Below are 27,065 nucleotides of genomic sequence, written 5' to 3'. Positions count from 1 at the left end.
TGAACATTTAAATAACCCACTCTCTGGGGCTCCCACTTCGCCAATTTTAGAAAACGATCTGGGAGTGCTCCCCCCATGCACGAGGACTTGCAGAAACGGGCATTTAGGCATGCACTTCTTTATTTACTTTTTGTTTTTTAAACTGTTTATGCAATCCTCTGGTTAAAACGGCCAGCACAGCCCTTGTTCTCCAACCCTGTTGCTTCTTTGTTTAGAAAGTGGTAGTTTGAAAGAGCCCCTCTGTGGGGTCCCCGCTCTGCCTTTCTTCTCAGGTCCCCAGTTCCAAAGCCAGCGTCACTGGAACTGGTGACCAGTTCCAGCCAGGTCACCAGTCTCCCCAAGAACCGAAAGCCGGAAGCCGGCTGCCCCAGCCCCAAATCCCTGCTCAGGATCAAAGACTCCCCTTCACCCACTCGAGCTGGAGATTGATGACGGAGCCGTTCTCCTGCCGTTTACTTTAGTAATAATAGTATGGAAGGCAGGGAGGAAGGAAGGGAAGGAGAGAGAGAGAGAAGGAGGAAGGGAGGAAGGAAGGGAGAGAGGGAGGGAGGGAGGAAGGAATAAGGAAGACTGGAGGAAAAGAAGAGACACGCCAAGCCTTCCCCGTTTGGAGGATCCGATGATAAACAGGTTCCCAGGACGGGCGGCTCCGTGCTGGAATCAGGTCGGTGGGGCTGGCTTCGTCTTTAAAGCACAGACACCATAAATCAAGATGAAAATCCTTCGGCCCCAAAGCTTTACCAATTGATACAATTTGAAAATGGGCAGCGGAGAGGCTGGGGAGAAGGCTGACATGATGACTTTTATAATAGCAGAACGTTTAAGGTTCTAGAAATAAAAGGAAGAGGATGAAATCAGGCCCGTTGGTCTCTGCCTGCAGGCTCTCTGAGCTCTCCCTGGAAGCTCCCGTAATTATTTCTGCTCTGGCTTTCCCCCCTCTCTCTCTCTCTCTTTTTTTTTTTTCCAACAGTCTGTTTGAAATGAAGCAGAACCGGGCATGGCAAAGCTTATCAGTGTCATTAGCTGACAGGGCGCCCGGCACACCTGCTTTTACTAGCTGCCATTTCAGGCACTAATGCCACAGAGAATGTTGCTTGGGTCCTTATAATGTGTAAAGATTCATTTATTTCACCTTTTGAACCTGACTGACCCCCTGGGCTTGTGTTGGGGAGGGGAAGGAGGACTGGAGAGGGTTTTTTTTTTTTTTTTTTCCCTAGCACTTAGAAGAAGCTGACAATTAGGGGTCTGGCCCTGGGGCTGTTGTTAGGATAGAAGCTTAAGAGTGAGGTGGGAGCTTAGCCAGGGAGCTAGGTAGGGCTTGGGCCATCAGGCCAGGGTGGGGACTGGCGGGGGGGGGGGGGGGGGGGGCGCCGGGGGGGATGGTGCTGAGCCCCCCCCCACTGCTCCCTGGATCTGCGGTGGCCCACGTGCAGGGGCTGCTTTGACATGGGGAGAGGCCCCCTTACCTGCCGAGACCCCCGCCCTGCCTCCCACCACACCCATTACACCTCCGCTATTCACTAGGACCGTGAGAAAGATCTTTAAACGTCTGCCCTTGGAATGACTTGGCTCTGAGTACCTCGTTTTGTTGATGATGGTCGAGCATTCTTGGCCATCGTGTACACCTAGGAATTCCTGCAAGGGGAGAAATATCTACCCTTCAAACTGCTTTGCAATATAATGGAATTTTTATGACTACTAAACTTAGCCATTAATGAAGTTGCTATAATATTAAGTTTTGCAGGCATTTTAATGAAACTTCTATTAATTTTAATTTTATGGTTTTCTTCTCATATTTTGAAATACGAATATATATATCATATTATGTATCTAATAATATAATATATATGTATCTCGAACATTTTAATAACCTCAGAAAAGGAAAGGCTGGTGGTTCCTAGGTGTCTGATGAACCTTCCCCCCATTTCTTTCTTTCTTTTTTTTTTTTTTTTGCTTTCCTTTGATATGGCTTTGACGTCTACATTTTCCCTTTTAGAAGTTTCAGCGTGAGGTCTTAGTTTGCTAGGAATAAAAAAGTCATTCTTGTCGGTGGAACTTACAATCTTGTGGTTTTGATTCTGGCTCTTTCCATCCTGTACCTCCTAACTAGTCCTAGAGAGTCAGCTATATTCCTCAACCTCTTCCTGGAAACCCGGGCTCCCTTCATTTCTTGATTCTTCCTTCTTTTCGGGAACTTGACTGTACACCTCTGTGATTTTTGCCTTACTGGCCGAAGATGAGCTCTTTCCTAGGAAACCCCAGGTCCAGGGAAGATCGCCCTTATTGACCTGTTGAACCCAAGCTGAGTTTTCTAACCAAGAACACGACTGCCGTAGGCATCAGGCCTCTTTTGAACCTTGAAAGCGCGTGCTAGAAAAACATCTGTCCCCACCTGTAAAATAGACTTCTTTGCTATCCCCCTGAGTCAATGATTTCAGGGCTTTAGCATCTTTTATGAGGGCATGAGTTTTCCACGAGTTCTGCCTGATACTCTTGGTGGCAAAGTACTCCTGAATTTGTGATGAGATTGATTTTATTTTTAAAAGCTGCAGATTTCCGAGTGGAGCCATCCATCAGTTGACTTCTGTCTGAATCCCTTTCCTGGTGGAATTTTATTCCTGCAGACACCGTACAGTTCAGAGTTCATGTACTTGAATTCTAAAGATTCTTTTGGATGAAAACATCTCAGTCCGCAGTCCTGGGGAGTGAGTGTAGCATCATAGAATCTGGGCATGTATATGGCTGCATGGTGAATTAATACTTGTCAGACCTTGTTACTCTGAAATGGCCGTGGCAAGATAATGACCATCATTCATTTTATTTTATTACTTTTTTTTATTTGATTTCATTTAGGCTTTGGCAAAGGTGAGGGGACCGACTCGTATTTCCTGTTTATGTTTGATATCCAAAGCCCCCCGGGGGAGGGAAGGCGATGCTAGGGGAAAATGATGCAAATTAAAGAGGAAATTTGCAAAGACACCTTGATAAACTCAAAAATGAGAACATCTAGCTTTCACTGCTTGGTCATCCTGATTCTTGGCTCTTGCACTCATGATTAGTGAAGAAGGTCTGAAGAGGGCATGGAACCCGTGTGGCTTTCCAGGTGAGTGGCTTTCTTGTTTGCAGGTGAAATGGTGTTTGGAGATTCAGCATCCAGAAGCAAAAAAAAAAAAAGAAAAAAAAGCTAAGTTTTCTCTTAGCAGCTGAGACTAGAAAGCCCACTGAATGATGAAACTTCAGGTCTTCACAGCCAATAAATCCTCTCTAGGCCTGTTAGAGTACGTGCAATTATGAAGGGAGCCTTCAGTGGGGCATCGTGGGGGTGGGGGCATCCCCTGGGAAAGAGGCCGTTCCAAGTGAAGGGAATCTTAATAGCCGGGGCATTTGGTGCTGGGACAAAAGGCAGCGTGGCGTACTGGGAAGTAACAGTTCAAATCCCACTTCTGACACTTCCTAGGTATGTGACTAATTTTAAAACAGGCACTTGTGATCTCTGTCTGTCATAAAAATAAAATAATAAAAAACAACAACAAGGGGCGCCTGGGTGGCTCAGTGGGTTAAAGCCTCTGCCTTCTGCTCAGGTCATGATCCCAGGGTCCTGGGATAGAGTCCCACATCGGGCTGTCTGCTTAGCAGGGAGCCTACTTCCTCCTCTCTCTCTGCCTGCCTCACTGCCCACTTGGATCTTTGTCAAATCAATAGAATCTTAAAAAAACAAAAACAAAAACAAAACAAACAAAAATAAAACCCCAACAAGCCATTTTCTCTCTTATTATAAATCCAATATATATATTTTTTAAAGTTCACTGTGATAAGCGTAGTCACTGTCTGTCACCGTATTACAGTATTATTGGCTAGATTCTCTATGTTGTACTTTTCAACTCCATGACTATTTTAGTTATTTTTTAAAGATTTATTTATTTATTTGTCAGAGAGAGAGAGCACAATCAGAGGGAGTGTCAGGCAGAAGGAGAGGGAGAGGCAGGCTCCCCACTGAGCCGAATGTGGGGCTCGATCTCCGGACCCCAGAATCATGACCCAAGCTGAAGGCAGATGCTTAACCAACGGAGACACCCAGGCATCCCTGACTTATTTATTTTATAACTGGGAGCTGGTACCTCTGAATCCCCTTGTTTCACCTCCTTCCTTCTACCTCCCCTCCAGAAACCACCAGTTTGTTCTCTGTATTGACAAGCCTATTTGCGTTTTTCTGTTTGTTCATTCATTTCAGTTTTCAGATTGTACATATAAGGGAAATTGTGTGGTATTAGTCTTTCTCTGTCTGACTTATTTCACTTAGCATAATACCCTCTAGGTCCATTCATGTTATCACAAATGACAAGATCTCATTCTTTTTGATGGCTGAGTAATATTCCTTTGTACACATAAACCACACCTTATTTATCCATTCGTCTACTGGTGGACACTTCGGTGGCTTCCATGCCTTGGCTATTGTAAATAATGTTACAATAACACAGGCATGCACATGTCTTTTTGAATTAGTGTTTTCTTTGGGTAAATATGTAGCAGTGGAATTACTGAATCATATGGTAGTTCTGTTTTTAATTTTTGGAGCAATCTCCGTACTGTTTTCCACTATGGCTGCACCAATTTACATTCCCACCAATGGTGTACAAGGGTTCCCTTTCCTTCACATTCCTGCCAATGCTTGTTATTTCTTGTATTTTTGGTACTAGCTATTCTCAGTTTTTAAATTTTTTTTTTTTAATAGAAGCAGAAAGAAGAAAACAAAAGCACATCCTTAATCTCATGCATTCAGACAAAACCTACCCTTCATTCTTTCATGGCCATCTTTCCAAATTCTCTCTCACAAATAGATATACACACTTGAGTAACAAAAATAAGATAACACATGGCATCTTATAAGTCCTTCTTTTCTCTTTATGTTCAGTTCTGGACATTGTCAGCATTTTGTAATGGCAGCACAATATCTCATTTTACAGATATGCTTTATTTACCCAAACTTCTATTGTTGAATGTATAAGTTGGTCCAACTATTCACAACTATAAAATGGCTGTGACAAACACATGTAGCTAACTGTCCACCCAGGTTCAAGATGACTGTATCTCCTTACAGAAAAACTCCTCAAAAGTCAGATTTTTGGACAAAAGGACATGCATGTTTTTCCTTGAATAAACTTGAAGTTTGTTAAGATTTGTGGCTAGGTAGATCCATATGTTTTCTAAAATTTAGGACTTTGGGGCCGTTATTTCTTCAAATCTCTCTGCTCCTTTCTTACCCTCTTCTTCTGAGATCACCTTGATGCATACATTAGTCTGTTTAATGGTACCTCATAAGTCCCTTTGAATCTTGTTTTCTTCATTCTTTTTGCTCCCCAGACTCATAATTTCAAATGACTCCTCTTCAAGTTTGCTATTGTTTGCTCTGCTTATTCGTATCTGCTCTGAACTACTCTTGTGAATGTTCTGAGTCAGTTATTATATTTTTCAACCTCAGAATTTCCTTTTGGTTCTTTTCTTTTCTTTTCCTTTTTTTGAAGATTTTATTTATTTATCTATCTATCTATCTATTTATTTATTTATCAGAGAGCGAGAGAGAGCACGCACACAAGAGTGGGAGTGGCAGGCAGTGGGAGAAGCAGGCTCCCGGCTGAACAAGAGGCCAGATTTGGGGCTCGATCCCAGTCCTGGGATCATAATCTTAGCTGAGGGCAGATGCTTACCCAACTGAACCAGCTGGCATCCCCCCTCTTGGTTCTTTTAAAATAATTTCAATCTCTTTGTTCAAGTGCTTATTTTGTTCACATGTTGTTTTCCTGATTTCTTTTAGTTCTTTGTGTTTTCTCTTAGCTGTTAGAGTCCATTTAAGATAGGTTTTTTTTTTTTTTGGTTGTGTGTTGTTGTTGTTTTTATATCAGATGGGTAATGTGCCAAGGTCATAAGGTTCAAGGCAGACAAGGCGTGCACACTCAGTCATCATGCTTATGAACTACAAAAGGATGTTAAGACAGTTCTTTTAAAGATTTTGCCAAGTAAGTATGATGCCTGTGTGTTTTCAGGGACTGTATCTGGAGATTTATTTTGTTCATCTGTGTGGGCCGCGTTTTCCTTTTTCTTTGTATGCCTTGTGATCTGTTGTTTAAAATTGGGTATTTAAAAAAATCAGCCACCTCTCCCTGTCTTTGCAGACTGGCGGGCAAGACCTTCACCAATTAGCAGGGCAAGTTCTGAGCCTTGGGATCAGCCTCTCATGAAAGTTTGAGGTCTTCTCAGGTCTTTTCTGGACATAAGTCTTTCCTGGGCCTGTATACTGTGCCCTACCTGTGACCACTTTTAAATGTCTTCATTTTCCTGAGTCTAACCTCTGTTTCTTCTTGGGCCTTCCCTGCTTTCTTATGCTCCCCAATCAGTAATCACTGGCCTCAGGATTCTGCAGGGGTGTAGTTCCATTGAATGTTCTTGAATCACACCCACTGCTTCCTGTCTGAGCTCCAGGTCAGATGCCACAGAGGCTGGTCCCTCAGGCAGCACCCCCACAGGTTAGAACATCACGAATTAGGTCCATCCTGCTCTCTCTGATTTCAGGAAGAGAACTGGGACTTGCAGTCCTTCCCCCAAATTGTGCCATGGGGGGGAAAGGGAGGGGCAGTAAAATAAAACCAAACCATATTTCCCACCCGTGGAGCGTGACTTTTTCTTGGTTGGGCCTTTGCTTGGTTGCTGTAGATCTTTGACTGATTTCCAGAACTCCTATCACATCATTTTAGCATATACAGGAGTGATTATTCAAGAGTTTGCTGGGAAGGGCCCACAATTCTTAAGCAAGTCTAAGAATCTCCTCTTCACCCCTTTGGGCTGCAGTGCCAAAGCTGAGTCATTCTTGAAGTTCTCTGGAAAGCTGCTGTAAACCTTGCATCATCTTAGGCTCTTGGCTACAAATGGCCTCTAGAGAAAGATGACTTCTCTTCTACTTTGCAGATCCCACATCCGGGCTTCTCACAGGTTCTAACCCCTGAACTGGGAAGGGGGTTCTGGGAAATGTAGTCCCAGCTGCACAGGAATCCTAGGAAGGAGATTGGCAGCCCACAGCAACAGCATAGCCCCAATGTGTCTCGAACCACTCTACACAGTCGCTGGTACCATTTACTTGATGGAAACAAACGTGTGGAAGTAAAGATGGTTTTTGTAATCCTACCTGACCTGTTTGATCCTTCTGCAAATATCCCTGTCTTGATGGACATCTCGACACTTTTGAATACTATATAATTATTATTTTGTATTTTTTTAAAGATTTTATTTATTTATTTGACAGAGATCACAAGCAGGCAGAGAGGCAGGCAGAGAGAGGGGGAAGCAGGCTCCCCGCTGAGCAGAGAGCCTGATGTGGGCCTCGATCCCAGGACCCTGGGATCACGACCCGAGCCAAAGGCAATGCCCCAACCCACTGAGCCACCCAGGCGCCCCTATTATTTTGTATTATTATATATATAATATATATTATTATATATTATACTAAATAATTATTTACTTAGTACTTTCCATCCAAAGGATCACTTTTTTATTTAAATAGATTATTTCAAAAGAAACTATACGAATTCCACAAATGGAAAAGCAGTATCATTTGCCATACATAAGAAATACCTGTTAAAGAAGTGCTTTAAAGGGGTGCTTGGCTGACTCTGTTGGTGGAGTGTATGACTCTTGATCTTGAAGTTGTGAGTTCAAGCCTTATGTTGGGTGTAGAGATTACTTTAAAAAAGAAGTGGAACCAAAACCACATTGCCATTTCTAGCTACACATTGCTCCCCTCGCCCCATCACCACCCTCTCCTATGGTGACCCCTCAAATTCCCCTCTCAAGTGGAGCAGGTCCTCCTCTGTTTGACTTGTGTCCTGGGGGTCCCAACTCTGCTGAGTATGTTGATCCCACTGTTGACAATGACTAGAAACATCTGAGTCCCAATCATTTTGGTACATCTGAAGACATCCCACGGAGGCTGCAGTAGGGAACGTCACTGCTGGTTGGAGCTGAATTTGGCTGGAAAGCAATGCTTTCAGGTGCACCAGATGAAGAAAGTGGTTTCATGCCATCCGTAAAAAAGGAGGACCCTGGGGTGCCTGAGTGGCTCAGTCGCTTAAGCGCCTGCCTTCAGCCCTGGTCATGATCCCAGGGTCCTGGTCAGCCGAGACTCTGTTTCTCCCTCTGCCCACACCCCCAGCTTGTACTCCCTTGCTCTCTTACATTCATTCTCTCTCTCTAATAAATAAATAAGTATTAATAAAAGGAGGACTCTGCCTTGTGTAGCACCTTCTGTAAACAGGTCTTGGGATCTTGGCAGGGAAAAATTCTATGTCTTGGGAGAGACCCTTTGCGTCCTTGTGGAAAGTTGATCCCCAAGCTGATGCGGCAACTTTTCGTGGAGAGCTCTGGTCGGGGAACCCTTGATCCTGAGATCACTCCCATCTTTACATTTGGTGTGGTCCCCTACTTCTCCTCAAGGGATCTACGGAGGAGAGAAGAGACCAAGGGCACAAATAGAGACAGGTGTGTGGTATGTGAGTTACCTAGCAAAGAGGTGAAGGGACAGATGATGGAGCTGGTGCTGGTAGCACTTTGGAATCTGCCTTTGGGCACAAAGTGGAGTCTTTGCCTCTTGCCCCTATGACTGGCCTTCAGTGTGCTTCCCTTCCAGTGACTGTCATGTGAGCAAGAGCTTTACATAATGGAAGTTACCAGCATTTGTGGAGTGACTACAGTGTTCCAGGCACCAGTAAGTATTTCCATGGCCAATAATGGCAAGAGCCATAAGAGGATAAGACGTAAGCACTTCTTATGCATGAAGATGACTATTATAAAACACAAAACGAGATGAAACAGAAAACCCCCAGTGCCGGCAAGGATGTGGAGAGAGTGGAGCTCTTGTGCATTGCTGGTGGGAATAGAAAATGATGCAGCTGCTGTGGAAAAGAGTGTGGCATGCCTCAAAAAAATTAAACATAGAGTTACCATATGATCCAGTAATTCCATTCTGGTTGTACATCCCAAATAATTGAAAGCAGGGACTAGAACAGATCTTCATATATCCCGTGTTCTAACAGCATTATTCACAAGAGCCAAAAGACAGAAGCAACTCAAATATCCATCAATGAATGAGTGGACCAATGCAATGTGATACATACATGCAGAGGAATAGTATTCAGCCCTGAAAAAGGCAGGGAGTTCAGATATGTGCTACTACATAATAGGTTATGTCTATTTTACCATGAATAAAAAAAAAATATTTGTTTTTTGTACCTGGGGAGCAGGCTCTGGAAAAAGGGAAGCAGGCTAAAAGTTTCACCTTGCAAAGATGAAGGTGTACCCCCCTTGTCTCTGCTCATTCTCTTCTGTATTGACTTCTTCAACATCCACTTACCGATCATCTGGCGGGGGGTAAATCATCCTCACCCCCACTTTATGCTGGAGGCTTGGGAGGGTCTCAGGAAGCTGGAATTTTAGCCATGTGTGGTCGTGGGGCAGGACTGGGGAGTGGTGAAGACTTGGGTACCACCAGTGTGTCACAAAGCTGAGTGTCATCAGGCTGTGGAAGGTGGGAATGGGCTCCAGAGATGCAGGGAGGTGGGGACTCATTTCTGGCTGGGATGATGCAGAGCTCTGGGGGAGCTTTATGGAAAGGAGCAGTGGGAGGCTGATAAGGGGAATTGGAGAGGGGATTCCTGGAGGAAGATACAGGGTTAACAGGGTAATAGTAATGAGAATATCAATAGCACTTTCTGCATGTCGGGTCCTGTTCTAAGTACTTAACCTGTGTTATTTCATTTTATCCTCAGAGAGGCAGATACTTTTAGTAACCCCACTTAACAGATGAGAAAAGAGAAGCCTAGAGAGGCTAAGAAACCTGTCAGAGGTCACCCAGCCTGCAGGGAGCGGGTGTGACCATCCACATTTTGGGATCTTTAGGTCCTAGGAGTTAGCAGGAATGTAGGGTGGTGAAAGGGAAGTGGTAGATGTGAGCTAGGAGAGGGTATCAGGACCTTCAATACAGAACGATAGTATGGGCACTGTTTCAATAATTGAACAAATCAATTTACAATCTATCTCTCTTTTTTTAAAGGAATTTGAGAGATGGTAGCAAATGGGGATCTTCGTGGGGCAGATGAGGGGACTGGAGGCCAGTGATGGGGTGGGGCAGGTCAGGGATGGTGGTGCTCAGGGTCGTCGAATATGAATATTAATGATCATGCTAGCCAACCTCCAAGGTGACCCCTAGTGACCTCTGCCTTCTGGTAATAACGCCCTTGAGTGGTTCCCTTGCATACAGAATAGAAACGAGTCACATCACCAACAGGATACCATGGAAATGATAGTGCGCCACCTCCAAGGTCAGAGCATTCAAGACACTGTGACTTTCACTGGGGCCACCTGCTGTGGAGATAGTGGCTGCCATCTTGTGAGGAAGCGCAAGCAGCTTGGTGGGGAAGGAACTGGCCTCCCGTCCGCAGCCCCATCCATGCGCCAACTCGGAAATGGACCTTCTAAGCCAGTCAAGCCTTCTGATGACCACAATTCCCTTCTGGCATCCTGACTGCAAGCAGATGAGGAACCCCTGCACCAGTCCGCTCTCAATCCTTGCTCTCAGATCCCTGACCTAGAGAAACAGCACGAGATAATACATGTTTCTTCATTATTATACATCTTTCACGACATTAGGGGCTTAAAAATTGGCTCGAGGTTAATCATATATATACAGTAGATAGCAAATGTAATTGCCAAAGTGACTTCTTCTCTAGCTCCTGTCTGGGCAATAATGTTCCCTTCAGCAGGGAAGCATGTAATGGTAGCTGAACTTCTAGCTTAAGGAATGTTTCATTCCAGCAAGGCAGAGAGGAAGCTGGCAGAATAATTCTTACATGCTGATGTCAATACCGTATTCTTCTTCACCCAAGAGACCTCCCTACAGTTGCTCCTACTTGGCTGCTTGCTTCCCCATAACCCCATGGAGTGGCTGTGCCCTCTAGGTGAGGGGAAACACCAGGGACCACATGAATGTGTCAGCAGTGGCCTAGGAGCTCCATGGAGGGAGGTGGTGGTAAGGGCCAAGTCTCTGTCCTATTGCCTTAGTCTATGCTGGGTTGTCATGTCTTGGATGAATGACCTTGTACTCAGCCATACCCTGGTGATGGGCGATAAGGTTGTTCCCAGTTATTTTGCTGCTGTAAGTAATGGTGCAATGGAGATAGCCTGGAAAATGCCTGCTGTGCCCCTGGGTTAACTTCCTGATAGCGGGTACATGCATTGGCTGCTCCAGTTCTTGGTTTTCTAAGTCTGGGACATATCCCTATGGCAGGAGACCCCGGAATTGTAAAGGGAGGGTGAGCAGGTAGATACCTTAGTTAGAGAAGAAAAATCATGGCCTGAGGCAGAATGATGTAGGAGCAGCTTTCTGGAGTCCCTTTCCTATTGCCAGCTCCCCAGACTGGGTCACATTTTAAGTAAACAAAGGCTTAAAGGGGGATGTGGCCAGAGGGATCCATGCTACTTTGGCGAGTGTGTTGGTCACACGCTATTGCTCTTGGGTGTGTGTGTGTGTTGTGTGTGCACATGGGCATGCCTGTATATACACATATGCACACAGGTATGTGTCCTTTAGGTGCTGTGTGTGTTTTGAGTACACCTTCTCCTCTGGTTGCTGGCTTTCTCTCTGCAGTACCCCTAACTGCCTGGTGGTGTCACCAGAGGGCACCTCCCCCTCACTGGCTGGAAGGCCGGCAGAGGATGCTGGGGAAGGGTCAGGCAAGTTGGCCTTCAGGGGGCTGGAGGTGGGCAACTGAAGGGCAGTTAGTGCAGGCCTGGGGGGGGCGGCTTTCCTATCACCCCAAAAGGGATGTGGGATGAGCACCCTGTGACCTCAGAAGGTACAGGAAGAAATTTGGGCTCAAGGTCACGGGCTGTTGGCTCTTCTCCGTTGGATGGAACTTGGAGAATCCACTGGTCAGGAGCCAATGTGGGAGACAAAACAGGCTGCCGGTCACAACATTTCCGACACTGGGGCCGAACTGCCTAACTTTTGGGGGTGCTGCATTTTCTCTTTTCCTCTCCCTCCCCCGACCCATCTGTGTCACTGTGGCTTTCCAAATGTGGCTTCAACCCCCCGCAGACTGCTCTTCACCTCCCTGTCTGATTCGGGCTGCTGGTGGGCACGTTGCTCTAGGAATGGGAACCAGACTTGGGCAACCACCGTGCCCAATGCCGTTTGCACAACCGAGAGCCTCTAATGCACACAGCATGGTCCCCAGGCGCCCCAGACGGGTGTGGTTAGCCCAGCCAGCCACACGGGCACGTCAGGGGATTGCCGCCCCTCCTTAACCAGCAATTAAGCCCGGGCTGAGACAGGCAACATGGGACCGGTGGGTCGCGGGTGGGTTGGGGTTTTCTTTCTGGGCGGTGTGTGGGCCTGGGGCTCACGGGGAATCTGGCATGAGGTGCTGGGCATGCAGCCATGGGAAAGGGCTGGGGCATGCGGAACAGCTGTTTCTCTGAGGCCACCTTCCCGAAACCACCCTAGGCAGGCCATCCTGCTCCTGGCTCGGGTCTCTTGCATCTGCCCAAGGGACCCACTCCCTCCTGCAGACCTGCAGGTGAGATGGGCACGGACCCCAGAGCAGGGAGCAGGGAGTCCTCTCTGGGACATAGGAGGGGAAAAGGGCCTATCCCTTGCCTCTGCACTGCCTCTGAGCTCCTTCTGAGGCTTTCATTGGGCTCCTGAGGGAATCGGTGTTGGGTGTGGGGAGCTGTGAGGGTGTTTCCAGAACAGAGTGACAAGGAGGGGGGAGAAGATGATAGGAGGAGGAGGGATGGATAACAAAAGGAAAGAGCAGGAGTGGGGAGCTCAGGCAATGTGGGCCAGGTGACAGAAGTAGATTTCCATGCAAGATGAACTTCTGTAATATATATATCTCGTGTGAATTTTTTTTTTTTTTTTTTTTTTTGCAAGGTGCCAAGGTTTGGGCCCCGAAGCTGCTCTTCCTGTGGGCTCAGATCCATCTTTGGCTGAAAGTGGCTCCTTAGGCCCGCATGGTGGAGGGAAGGGATTCTGAGGAGCTGGAGCCCTGTGGCCACAGCTCAGGGGTTGGTGGGAAGCCTGGCCGGTGTCCAGAGGGACCCACCAGGGGAAAAAGGAGAAGAAAGCTAGGGGGAGCCCCCTTGCCTTGGGGTTTCTGGAACTATTGTGGGGCCCTAGGCATCTGCAGCAATGACTTCCAGAGGCTCCTAGCCCAGGGTTGTTTCTGTTTGTCTGTCCTGCCTGCCCCTCCCCACCCACCCCACCCCAACCCACCCACCCACCCACCCCGCAGCCCCCAGCCATGGGAGATGGACGAGCTGGCAGCTCGCCCGAGAGGCCCTTTTGTGCTCTTCGCCTGGAAAGGTCTCCTGTGCGGCTCAGAGAAGGGGATTTGTTCCTTTAATTGATAATGAATATCAGAAAGGTCATATTTACATTATGAGCTGGGTGGGAATTGTGTGTGTGCCAACAGTGAAAAAAAAAACTCACAAAAATAAATGACATCCTGCTCTCTGTGTTGGTGGTGGTTGGAGGGGGTTGCTCAGAAGGTGGCAGGGGGAGGGGTCCAGAGAGGCTGAGAAAAGAGGAGGGGCAGAAGTGGAGAGGGTTGAGGGGGGAGGAGAGCAGAAAATGGGGGGGGAGGGGGGGGATGGAGGGAGGGAGCGAGCATGGAGGGGAAAGGGCACAGAGAGGGAGGCAGGGATGGAGGCCAGAGGTGGAGGCCCAGAGTAAGCCCGCACACAGCCTCCAGCAACACCGTGATTGCACTGCTGGTTGAGGGAGGGAATGCCAGCCATTTCCACTCGCAGGACCAAACCGTCATCTTCCTGGAGGCATTTCTTAAATACCACGTATGGCCACAGTGAAGTGCGACTGTGATCACATCACTTCTGGGTTCCAAGCTGCCGTAGGGCTCCCCACTGTTGACTGGGGGAGTAGCTCTTCCTCATGGCCCCCTCAGGCCCTGGGCCACGTGACCTGCCTACCGTCAGCCCTTGCAGGCCCTTTCCCCTGGCAAGGCCCACCTCTCCCTGTAAGCCTCACGTGATTCCTAAAAAACACCCTCTCTGTCCAGACACCCCAGGCCTGCTCCTCTGGGACTTCGCGTGATTGCCTGCTGCGTTGCCCCCGCGGGGGCTGTGTGCTCCCTGGGGGAGGACAGCTGCCCTGGTCACCAATACCCGTGTGGACAGAGTCTCGTCTGTATGCACCAATGTGGGCCATCCCCCTGCGGCATACCTGCTGAATTGTGTGGCACAATTTAATCTATTCTAGTAGAGTCCCCAGAAAAAGGTCTTCCGTACTCTTGCACGTGGGGACTTTGGGATCTCTTGGGGGCTCAGTGGAGGGAGGGGATGAGCCAGCTGAGCCTCAGTTTCCCACTAGTTGAATTCTGATGGGAAGAGCATCCCCAGAAGAAATCCCCTGTGTCTCAGGGTGCTGGCAGCAAGTGCTGGGGAGAGCTGGGAGAGCCAGAAGATCCCCCTTCCTTTTCTCCTCCTAGCATCACTCTCAACAATGGACAGGATGGAAGGACGGAAAGCTGCCCAGGGATAAGACTCTTGGTGGAGTCAGCACAGAAAGCACCCCCCCTCCCACCTCGGGCTGGACTTGTCCCTCCCGCAAGGCCCCTGGGCTTGGAGGGCTTTGTTTCCAAACACTTGGATGCTTCCTGAGGTCACTGACAAGAAAAGGTTAGAGTCAGCGATCTGGGGATGTAGCTTGACGCTGGTCCCCTGACCAGGGAGTCCAGTGCAGCACCAGTGGGGGTGTGATGAACGGCAGGGGAAACCCAGTTTCCATCCACACGAGAAGGTGGGAGATTATCAGCACAGGAAGAGAGCCGTGTGTGTGTATGTGTGTGTGTGTGTGTGTTCATGCAGGTGCACGTGTGTGCACACGCCTGCGTGTTTGAGAGAGAAATGGCATTTTTCCAGATAGAAGAGTTAGTTTTATTTTTATAAATAATGTTATCATTTTTTTCTTTGAGAATATAAAATCCAAAAGCTATTTTTATGCATAATCTTTTCCATAAATGGTGTCAACGCTGTGGTCATTTGTTCCTGTTGAAAGGAATTTAGGGGCGGGAGCAAGGGGTTCTTGCCAGCACTCTGGGCATGCCCAGGAAGCGGGCCCTTTGGTGGCGTGCACATGCTCATCTTGTGGCAGGACCACATGGGGGCAAAAGGCCCAGTGAGGCTCGCCCAGGTGACAGAGAGAGGGGTGAGGGAGGTTTGAGCACTGTGAAAGTGAGCGTGTTTCTTCTCATCAGAAGACAGGAAAGGAACAGAGTTTATGTGTGCTACCGTGAGCCATTCCCTGTGCCTGTAATAACTTAAGAAGGATAAAGGAGATAGAGGAGACCGACTCCGTATTACATTTTATAATAACATTCTAACATGATAAAAACGTGCAAGTGTGTAGCTATTTTTAAAATAATTTTTTAATTATGAAAGTAACATATGACGATAGAAAAGTAGGAGTGCAGAAAAACAGGGAGCTGACCCAAAATATGAAACATGCTCCTACTTAATAGAAAATTATAGTCGTATATTTTATCCAAATGTGATAACATTTTATCCAAATATTAAAAACATCTGCTTACTGTTACATGTCATGTTCTAATTAATGGTATAATTAACAGCTAATAACCACTCTCATTAATTGACCTCTCCTAGGATCAAGGCTTGGCTCGTTGGGTTTGATTTAATCTTCACAGCAGCTTTTGATGTGGCTCTTTACTGTTCCCATTTTCCATGCAGAAAAACTGAGGCTCCTAGAAAGTAAGTGACCAGAACTGGGCCTGGAATGTAGCACCAGCCTTTGGCTCTCAAGCCCCCAGTCCCAAGCCTCGTGCTTATTATGTGTCCAGGGGACTCGGGGTGTAAACAGCAGGCCCCCTGCACAATGCTAGAATTCCCTAGGGTTGGGTGCTTTTGATGGCCCGGGTCCCTGGGGCAAGGCTAGGGGTGCCTAATCGGGAAGCCCGATTCCACGTGTGATGCCCCACAATTAGTCCGTTCCTGCTTTTTGATTTAATTCTTCCCCTAATGTGTGTTCATCATGTAACTCAGGCAAGATTGGTATTCAGGGAAGAGGCATCACAGGCAGTAATTAAACTGTCTCCACTGACGCGCTCCGTCTCTGAGAACAGACCTGTTTGATTCTGCAAAGGAAATCATTGGTATTTTAACAGGAGGCAGGAAACTTTTGATTAGCGAGTGATAGATAAACAGATCGATGCCTTTTCTGGCGACATTTTCAGCTTCATTATTGTCACTGGAGAAGGGAAAGGGGTGGGGAGGGGGCCGACACGGAGGAAGCTGAGAGGAGATGGTGGGGGCCAGGGGGGCTTGGATCAGTGAGATGCTGGGGCAGGGGCGGCGCTGGGGCCCCAGGAAGGTGCGGCTGCCCCTGGTGGCTGGGAGCTTTGTCGTGGTCTGGGGACTGCAGGAGAAACCACCCCCCACACCTCCACAGCAGGGACATGGCCCTGGGCCCCTGATGAGATTCTCCTGGCAGCTGGCCTGCCTCCCAGCCTCACAGCCCCTGTGCGTTATTGCTGCTCTCTCAAGGTCAGGGGCAGTTAAGACCAGAGATTATACTGTGTCAGTTGCGCCTTTTTGAAATATGACTCAGTGTAAGCTCTTTCCACACCAGAGGAGAGATGCCAAAATCGCACTTCAATCTCGAGCGCGCAACGGGCTTATTGGGATTTTAGCAGGGCTCTGCTGAGATAAGTCTGTTTCTTCTCTCAGGGTGCCCTTTGACAAACTTTGGTTAAGTGAGGCCACAACTTCATGAGGGCAGGTTTGCAGATGGCATGGATCCTGTGCCCGGCAGACAAAGCAGGGCTACCCAGTGCCACTGGTCCCCGGGGGGCCAGTGCAGGAGGGAAAAGGGGGTTGCCTGGCAGCCGCCTTTGCTTCTCTACCCATGTGCCTCCCAGCCAGAATCACAGCTCATTTTTCCAAAGCCTCAGCCTTCTTATCTGTAAAATGGAGACAGCATGTCCTTCTTGCAAGGTTATCCTGAGACTTAGGGATGATGCAGGAAAAGCACCTGGCCTTTTGCAGGTGCTCAGTATGCGGGAAATCCGTTCTGTGTTCCCTGCTTTGGGCTCTTGTGATTTAAGGTACCTGGTGGAGGGTAGAAGAGTCAAGGCAGTCAGAAAATTCCATGATGCTATCTGGGACATACACAGCTGTGAATTGGCCACCCTCTTCTTTCTCGAGCTCATCAGAGACCGCCACCGGTGACGTGATGGCCCCCAGTGATGCTGAGTGTTTGAGGTTCCCTCCCTAAATGTGAGACCAGCCTGCCGTGGGGGTGCCAAGATCCCGTTTCCTTCTTCAGCCCGGTGGTTCCTTGCGTTGTCCCACACACCATCTCCTCTTGCCTTTCTTCCTCCTCCTTATCATTTTCCCCCCCAATTTCCCCCCCACCACTCTGGCCCTGGGATTCTGTTGGGCATCGTGGTCACTCGCATGGGCTTTGGTGCTGACAGCTCTCTGCTGAGTCTGGCTCTGGGAGCCACGTGTGTGGGCAAGTGGCTTGGGTGAGCCTCAGTTTCCTCATCTAAGAAGCCCATCGCCTTGCATGGCCATGATGAGGGAGAAGCAATCACGGATGGAAAACACTTAGCCCGCTGCTTGGCCCAAGGTAGAAGACACCATGAGTATAGCTCCAGCAATGACTGTTCCTACTGACCCTCTTCTTTACTGGCTCGGCAACTGGAGGGACGCTTTCTAACCACCTAATAAAGCTTCAGTAGATTCAGAGGACATTGGAAGTCTCAGGGAAACAACCCTTCCCGAGTCTGAGCATTGCTGACCTTTGCAATGGCTATTTGGGGTTTTCTTTGTTGTCTCTCACATCTATTCCTCCTCCCACCTCTCTCCATTTCCTGTTAGACCTCTAGTTTTACTTCCGGGGACTGACCTCTCCCCCACTGCTTGAGCGTGCTCTCGGCAGAACTGTCCATCAAGGTGCTTGGCCAATGGGTGCGGCAGTGACGCAAGTGCAGCCAATGAGATTCTCCTGTTGTTTGACACGGCCCCTCCCACCCTCCCTCCTGGCCAGTGGGTGGGCACGTGGCCAGAGCTTAGCCATTCACATTGGCTCTTTCTTGAAAAATGGCTGGAGCTGGATTCCGATCTGAGGAGAATTTGTACCGGCTCCTGCCCCACCAAGGTCCCTGTCCCTTGCCCTTTTGAGCCTAGTATTTTGTCTTTTTTGATTCTGAGAGCTACCCCATACCCTTCCAGACAGTTCTGTATGCTGACACCAGCCAGGGTTGGTTTGTGTTGCTTGTCATCCAAGAACCTTGATGGGTCCAGGCTGTCTCTGTCGGGTATTAAAGGAGCCAAGAGGAGCCAAAGGCAAACAACTTCCAGTTATCCGTGATGAAGGAGGGAGGACAGGCCCCCAACCCCCGTCTCCTCCACCTTGCAGAGCCCGGCCGATCCAGCATGCACAGGGGTCAGAAAACACTGTATGAGCAACGTCAGCCTGACTTCCCTGACCCCGGGGATGCTCTTCTAAGAGGGGTCCTTGGCTTTGCCCTCTTAATGAATCCCCTCATTCTCTGAGGCCCAATCCATTATTCAAACCCTGGTGCTCAAATCCGTCCCAGCTGTCCTCCCGCCTTTGCTTGCACTCCCGCCCTCTCTTTTATCCCAGTAGGGATTTCTCAAGATGCGACGAATTTAGCCACCAGACCCTCCTTGCAGGAGCTATCCCTGATTTGGGGCAGGGGGACAGGGGTTATCATGGCCACGGGGACTCATCTGATTCTCCTCCCCCACAAACCCTTGGGGGAATGTGATGAGTGTGTTTGGGTTGGGGGGGAACCCCTTTCCCCTCCTAGTCTCCACAGCTCAGCCTTAAACCCTCTTCCCTTGGGTGGGTGAAGGCTCCAGATCCTGGCAGGGCCCAGGACTGCCCCAGGTCATCTGCTCTAGTCCTGCCCCTGACCCAGAGTGAAGCTTAGGGGCTGAGAGGGGCCTGTCTCCATTCTGACTGCCTGCCGACCCCTGACTCGTTAGCTGCTGGGACACAAAGGTTCCTGACCAGCAGGCTTTGGTGGGCACACAGCCATGAGATCAGGCAGACCTGCCTCACCCCCAGTCAATGCCATATTCTTCTCAAATGGAGGCTTCCCTGGGATAGTGCATGGATTTCTGCGCCACGAAGTGCCCAGTGCCTCCACACCGTGATGCTGAAAATCCCGTTGTCTCTTCTGGCCAGGCCCAGCCAGTGGTATTTCTCCCCATGTCTTTCGGGAGCAATCTGCCATTTCTGGAATACAGCTCTGGTTAATGCTAAGACTCCCCATGACAGAGAAGGAGAAGGTATGACTCTCATCTCCAGCATGTGGAACAAGCTGGCTCTTCAACACCTCTAACCTCTTTAGAATTTCTATTTCTGTTTCTTCCCTCGCTTGCCTGCTTGCTTGCTTGCTTGCTTTATTTGTTTGTTTATTTATTTTTGAGAGCGAGAAAGTGGTGCAAGGGGCAAAGGGAGAGGGAAAGAGAGTATCTTCAGCAGGTCTCATGTCTAATGTGGACCCCAGCATGGGGCTCAGTCTCACATCCCTGAGATCATGACCTGAGCTGAACTCAGGAGTCAGACACTTAACTGACTGAGCCACCCAGGCATCCCCCTTCCCTCTGTTTTAAAGGACTTTTTTTTTTTTTTTTAAACAAGTCATGAAACCCAAGTCAATCTAGCAAGGAAGGAAATATTTTGACTTAGGTAATCATTATATCTTGAAATCTAGCTTCAGGCACAGCTGTATCCAGGAGATGAAACAATGTCAGGACTCTGTCTCTCAGCTCTGCTCCCCTTTCTTTGGCTTCATTCTCATGGCAGCAGGATGGTGGCTGACCTCTGTACCCTCAGAAATAAGTTCAGTGAAAAGAATGTCTCTTCCCTGATTATGCTGAGGATAATTCTGGAATTGATTCTTTTTCCTCTGGTTTGCCTACATTGGGACATGTGCCCATCCCTGAACCAACTATATAGTGTTTAGAAAGATGGGATGCTCAGACTGGTCAGCCTGGAGTCACATGACTGATTAGAGATAGCCCCATGGACAGAATCTGTGACACAGGGCTCCTGAAAGCAAGACCAGATGCTTTTTCTAGAAGAATGGGATGGGTGCTGAACAGGCAGCTGTTTGCTCTATGCCTCACCCCCAAAGCCCAGCTATGGGCAAAGGAGGCTCCTGGTTCTTTCAGATACCAATTAGAGCAAGAACCTCATTCAATCAACCTCATCTGGCTCTGGAGGGGCTAGAAAGAGCCCCAGTGAATGGACCAGTGGCTGTGTCTGTTCTTTTCCCTTTCCCGTCTGACCAAACCTTCCAAGCAGTTAATACAGGGCCTGGAAAGGAACCGGGATGGAAATGTAGGATTGGCGGGGGGGACCTTCTCCAGCTCCCTGAGCAAGGGGTCCCCAGGGCTAGGCACTCAACTGGTGGCACAACATGACAATCTCGGCTCCCTGGCCAAGAGGTGTGACACTTTCCCTAGAGTCCATGGCAGTGACCACTGGTCAAAGAGCACTCAGGGGGTTTCATGGTGGGGGTCGAGAGCCCCTGAGATCTGGTGGGAAGAGTCAAGCATTTAGCATCTGGTTACAGCCACAGGCTTTGATTTCAGACCAGTCCAGGGTTCAGACCTCGCTCTGCCACTTCCGCGGGCAAGTGTTATACCTTCTCTGAGCCTCAGTATTCCCCTGTGAAATGAGTGTGATGGTCATAGGAACAACAGGCAACACTTAAAGACCATGTTACGTGTCCGTTGCTATGGACTGAATTGTGCGCCCCTACCCCCAACGTAGAAGCTGAAACTCTAACCCCTAGTATGACCATGTTTCCAGATAGGGCCTGTGACAAGGTGACACAAATTTGATGAGATCACAAGGGAGGGCCCCAAATTCAATGGTGCTGGTCTCTTAGAAGTGGAAGAGATGCTGAAGCTCTCTTTGCCTATGAGCACAGCAGGGAAGGACACACGGAGAGGTGGTTGTCTGCAAGCCACGAAGAAAGGCTTCCGCGGGAACCAAATCAGCCAGCACCTTGATTTTGGATTTCTAGCCTCCGGGCTACAAGGGGTCTGTGTTTGAATTATCGTGGGAGCCTGACCAGACTAATACTCTGTTTTATTTTTTTTTAATGGTTATTTATTTAGCCTTAGAACCTCTGTCTTTTTTTCTTTTAAAATTTTTATTTATTTAAATTCAATTAATTAAATTTAAATTCAATTAACAAACTAATTAATTTTATTTAAATTCAGTTAATTAGTTTCTGCGGTAGAGTTCAGTGATTCATCAGTTGCGTGTAACACCCAGTGCTCATTCCATCAGGCGCCCTCCTTAATGCTGGTCACCCAGGGACACCCCCACCCCAGGCTCTCCAGCCGCCCTTGCCCTTGTTTCAAATACTCTTTATATATAGGACCTTATTAGAACTTTAGGACATCTCTACGATACAACCACTATTGGTGTTTTACAGATCAGTTGCAAGCATTCAAGGCCTAGAGAGATCAGTCACTTGCCCGAGGTCCCACAGCCAGTTAATTGGTGGGGCAGGGATCTGAAGCCAGACAGCCAAGCTTTAAGCGCTCAGCTGTACCGACTTGACAGGCTTGGTGGGCAGAATGTGGCTTGTTCTTGTGCCCAGCATACGGCATATGGGAAAAGACTGAAATCCCTCCGTTTCCCTGCTGACCTGTGACCTCTTGGGCGGGGTTGGCCATCGGGGCCCATGCCCACAGTGAACAAGCTCAGCCACATTGGAGGGCTCCCATGGCAGGCTTGGCCACTAGGGCAGCAGGCGACCCTGCGGCCGCCCCAGCTCCCAGCAGCACACATCAAAGCCCAGCTGGGGGGAGCTCCCGTTTTCACCCATCGCCAAGCAACACGGTACGGGGTGGGGAGGCTGAGTAAGCAAATTGGAAATGAAAATGGCTTTGGAAAAAAAGAGCTAACTTGGGAGAGAGACCTGTGATTTTTGGGTATCTGGCGGGGCAGGGTAGCTGGCAGGGGGAAGTTATCATTGGGCAGTTTTAGGGGGGTCAGAGGCTGCTGTCAGCCCTATCTGCTTGTGGGAGCTTTGACCCCAAAGTGTCTCCATTTTTAGGGTGATTCTGTCGGTGGCGATGAGGCAGCAGGGGATGGAAGTGGTGGGGTTAGTGACCTCGGGGACAAAAGCAGAGTCCACGGAGCCAATATTCAAAGCACTCATGGCCCAGAGGCTCCAAAGGGACAGTCCATTTCTGAGACCCTCTGCCCTGACCTGGGGAGGCCCCAGGCCAGAGAGAGAGAGAGAGGGACCCCTCCCAGATTCCTATTCTCCTTTCCCAAGGTGACCCTGGCCTCAACTGGACGCTCTGTCTCATTCTACCTGTGATGGAGGGTGGTTATTAACAAAAGTGGGACTCACTGCTGATTACCTTCCCCACCCCATTAATTTTCATTTCCCCTGGATCCCTCAAGGCGGGCCTGCGGAGGCAGTGGGACCACAGTGTGTGTTACACAGAAACGCACCGGGTGCTTGCTCCTGACTTCTGGGTTAGAATGTCCTGCTCTCCACCGCACCCCCTCCCAGCCCCACCCAAGGGGCTTGCCGCTCAGGGTTCTGGCTGCACGTCCACGCTCACTCACCAGGTAGTTCTTCCCTTTCCCCCATGTAACCCAGAGTCCTTTGCTTCAGCTCTGTATGCCCAGAATATTGAGAAGGACCCAGTAGGCTTGGAGATCCATCTCACACCTGGCCAATGGCCGCTGCCAGCAGAAAGAGAGCTCAGCCAGGAGGAACCAGGGTGGCCCCCAGTCTGACCAGTGGCTGGCTTCTCCTTTGGGTAATCTGCAAAGCACAGGCCATCAGTGGGGCATCCTCTGGTACATTTCGCTACGAGTTGCCTAGGGAAGGAGTTCCCGGTACTCACACAGCATCAGAAGGACCTGGGCAGCTCTTGCTAACTACAGATGCCTGGGCCCTGTCTCCGGAGACTTAGTTTCAATTATTCAGGAGTGTGGCCCAGATAATTCTAATATATACCAGGGTCGAAAACTACTGATCCATGGCCTCCTCCCCTTTACATGGGTGAATGCATGACTTATGGACCTCCCCGATCTCCCCACTAATCTGTATCTTAATACTGCCTCTGGTCAACACAAAGGATTGCATCACTAATGGTGAAATATAGGGAAAGCGGAAGTGGTCTTTGGGGCACAATGATGATGGTGTGCTTACTTGAGAGGTGCAAATTCCTCTGCAACTCAGAAGGCAAGCCCTCATTACCATAGTCTTCCACTGCCCTCAGGGTCTTTAGAGGGAGTGCTGTGCTAGGGATTAAACTTGTACTTCCCTTTTCTTCAGTAGGGAGAGTTCCCAGGTACAGGGACAGATAGTGTCCTTAGATTTGGCCAGGGTAGCCTCCCAGGAGAGGTGGGGGATGGACCGCCCGGAGAAGAGAAGAAACCGGCCAGAGTTGGGTGTTCACTCTGGGCACCGGGGGTGATGGTCCAGAATGTGAGGGTGGCAGAGAAGGGAAATGGCCCAGCCCAGAGATCCTGGGTGACATTCCAGCTGTGGACAAGTCAGGGGCTTAGAGCACTGGCACAGGGGTCGCCTTTGAGGTTGCATGGCCCCACTGGAGGCCGGGCATCGCGCGATGCATGCGGGCTGTGGGGTATACCTCTTGCATGGGAGGGCCCCTGGTCTGGCTTTGAGTCCTTTTTTAAATTTTTGAGCCCTCCTCTTCAGTACGCAGTGGCCATGGAGTTGGCCCCTTTTTCCTGAGCTCGCTGAGGCTACTTGTGCTCCCTCTGTGATTGGTGCAATCAGCCACACGTCGTCTCCTGGGCCGGGAAGTGTCAGCCGTGTACAGTGAGGAGGGCAGTGCACGCCGGGATTTACAAGGCGGTGCTCAGGAAGATGGGGCTGGGGAATATGTAATTGCTTCCTTCTCCTTCCAGCCTGCTGGGTCCTGGGGGCTCTTCAGAGGCACTCTTATGACCCTGAGTCCTGTTCCCCACCCCATGGGGAGCTCCTCTTGGTTCCTCAGGTGCTCCCGCTTTTTTGCCCTCGGGGTCTTCTCACACCAATTCCCTCCATCAGGATCACTATCCCTGGGCCCTTCTCATGGCTGAGACTCCTTCCCTCCCTTCTTGTCCTGACTTGGATGTCACCCCCTCACAGGGACCTTCCTGATAGCTCTGGCTCAGTACATCCCTCCCCCCTCCAAATCTATATCCTCACTTTGCTTTGTCTCTGTACCCCACACAATCCCTTCATGACGCACATCCCATCATCAATAACATGTTGACCCGTTTCCTTGTCTTCTATTTGTTTCCTCCACTGGCCTATATGCTCCCCAAGGGCAGAAAGCAAATCTGTTGCATACCCATTCCTATCCCTAGTAGCTAGCACGGAGCCCCCAGAGAGACAGACCCTCAGGAGGTCATTATTGAATAAATGGTTGAGTGGTTGAGACCACAAAGACCAATTCAAAGATTAAAACGCTATTATGCTGGGGCACCAGGTGGCTCAGTTGGTTAAGCAACCGACTCTTGGTTTTGGCTCAGGTCACAATCTCAGGGTCCTGGAATCGAGTCCCACATCAGGCTCTGCTCTCAACTTGAGATTCTCGCTCTCCCTCTCCCTCTGCACCTTGCCTGCTCATGTGAACGCTCTCTCTCTTTCTAAAATAAATAAAATCTTTTTAAAAATCGCTGTTTTGCTAACATCAGATCCAACAATCACTTTCCTTGGTATTTTTCCCAAATGAGTTGAAAATCTATATTCACCCCAAAAATCTGCACATGGATGTTTATAGCACCTTTATAAATAACTTATCTTTGTGGTTTACAGGAGACATTTATTTGAAGAAATATTACAATGCCTAAAAACAATATGAAGTCTCAATTTCCTCTCATGCAGAGGTAGCTTTGATAGAAGGCATAATAAAAAACTTTTAAAACCCCAAAGACCCAAAGTACTGTACTGTTGGATCACAAAGTTGTTGGTTGACAAAGAAAGTTCACAGCTTCAGGGCAGCCAAGATATCCTTGAGGAGGCAAATGGATAAGTAAACTGTGGTCCATCCACACAATGGAATACTATTCAGCCCCAAAATGAAATGAGCAATCATTAAAAGACACAGAGAAATCAAAAACACATATTGCTCCATGAAAGGAGCCAATCTGAAAAGACTCCATACTGTGTAATTCCAGCTGCATGGCATTCTGGAAAGGACAAAACTATGGAGACCGTAAAAAATCAGTGGTTCCCAGGGGCTAGGGTAGAAGGATGAGATGGCAGAACACAGAGGATTTTTCAAACTGTGGGAAGGGTCTAGAATGATGGATACATGTCTCATGCACTTTTCCAAACCCATAAAATAACCAACACCATGAGTGAGCCCTAATGTCAGCTATGGGCTCTGGTGATAATGCTGTGTCATCGTGGGTTCATCAGTAGTGACACATGTCCCACTCTGGGGGAGGATGATGACCGTAGGCGAGGCTGTGCCTGTCCGTGGGTGCAGGGGGCATGTGGGAAATCTCCTGTCTTTCCTCTCCAAGTTGCTGTGAACCCAAATCTGTTCTTAAAAAAAGACCTTTTTTAAAAAAAATGTCGATTTCCAAGAAAAAAAACTATAATGCTAAAAAAAAAAAATTATGAATGCATAGGTGTAGAGAAATGGGGAACAAGTTCATTTAGATGGGACACCAGAAATGAGAAACCAGTGCTTCCAGAAGAGAGTCACAGACTTCTAGTGTGTGTATGTGTGTGTGTTTGTGCACCCACATGCATGCGTGTTTTCCTTTTTACTGGCAATATACTAGGTCAGGCATTTTAATGACATCATCGACGTTAACATCATTTAAGTATGATCATCTCCGCTTTGGGGAGGCTCACGCTGTTTGCCCCAGGTCACACAGCTAGTAAGTGGTGGGACCATGACTGGAATTCTGCTTGCTCTCTGGCCCCGGAGTCTGTGCTCTGGGCTGTTGTGCAATCTAGACGTCAAATCTGGAATAAATAAAGCTGGGGAAATGGCTCTTCTCCCTGGTGGCCGTTTTTGGTGGTTGTGTAACTGAGGACCAGAGATGCTGACTCTGTTGGATAGTTCCCTCCAGAGACCCTGAGGGATGCTGGGGGGCCTCCCAGTCTGGTGCAAATGGATCAGAGGGGACAGAAGGAGCCAGAATGGGGTGAGGACAGTGTACGGGCCCGTGGACTACTCTGTATAGGGCTTCGGAAGCTTGGGGGTTGAGCCTTCCTAAACGGACAGGATGCCTTGGTGGTAGAAGTGCTAGGGAGGCCTTCTGGGTCTACAGTGGGGCCTCCAAAGAGCATAGGGGTTGAGCCAGCAGAAGGAGCTAGAAGAAAGCAGGGCCCAGAAACAGCAGAAGGAAAGGGCTGGCAGTCGGGTCCTCAACATGGCCAGCATCTCTGGTCAGGGAGTTTCCTGGGGGAGGAGCTCATAATTTTGCATAATTTTGCAGGAGAACCCGGCAATCCAGTGGAACCAGCACTTAGGGCAGAGGGGTCTCTAGTCACTGAGCTTCCTTTTTAGAGCTCATTCACTCATTCTTTCCCCCCGAATATTTCATGAGCACCTACTGTGTGCCAAGCATTGCTTGCGAGGCTGTGGATAGAACATCGAGCAGGAGAAATGAGCCTCTGCTTCCGCGGAGACAGCATTCTGGTGGGAAAAGGACACGGGGGCTACACAAATGAGATCTTGCAATGAAAAAAATATACTGTGGGATATGCTAGAGAACAGCTATCGTGAGTTTGGACAAAGGCCCCTGGGAGGTGACATTAGGTGGGAAATCAGGGAAGACATTTGAGCTGAGGAGACCTAAGATCTTTATATATATAAATATATACCCTGTGTATTATATGATATCATATATTACATATTATATTATGTCCTTCCATGTGAAGATACAGGGGAGGCACAAAAGAGCATTCTAGGTGGAGGCCACAGCCATAGCAAAG

At 48.7% G+C, this 27,065-nt stretch overlaps 1 pseudogene; it reads right to left on the bottom strand.

Moving 5' to 3' along the window:
* Window positions 1-5,894: 5,894 nt before the first annotated feature.
* Window positions 5,895-5,983, bottom strand: LOC122914912 (annotated as a pseudogene).
* Between the last annotated feature and the right edge of the window lie 21,082 nt (window positions 5,984-27,065).

Source organism: Neovison vison, chromosome 7 (assembly GCF_020171115.1).
Source record: "Neovison vison isolate M4711 chromosome 7, ASM_NN_V1, whole genome shotgun sequence".
Classification (NCBI taxonomy): Eukaryota; Metazoa; Chordata; class Mammalia; order Carnivora; family Mustelidae; genus Neogale; species Neogale vison.
The sequence above is the reverse complement of the archived record's forward strand: the minus strand, read 5'-3'. Positions and strand labels throughout refer to the sequence as shown.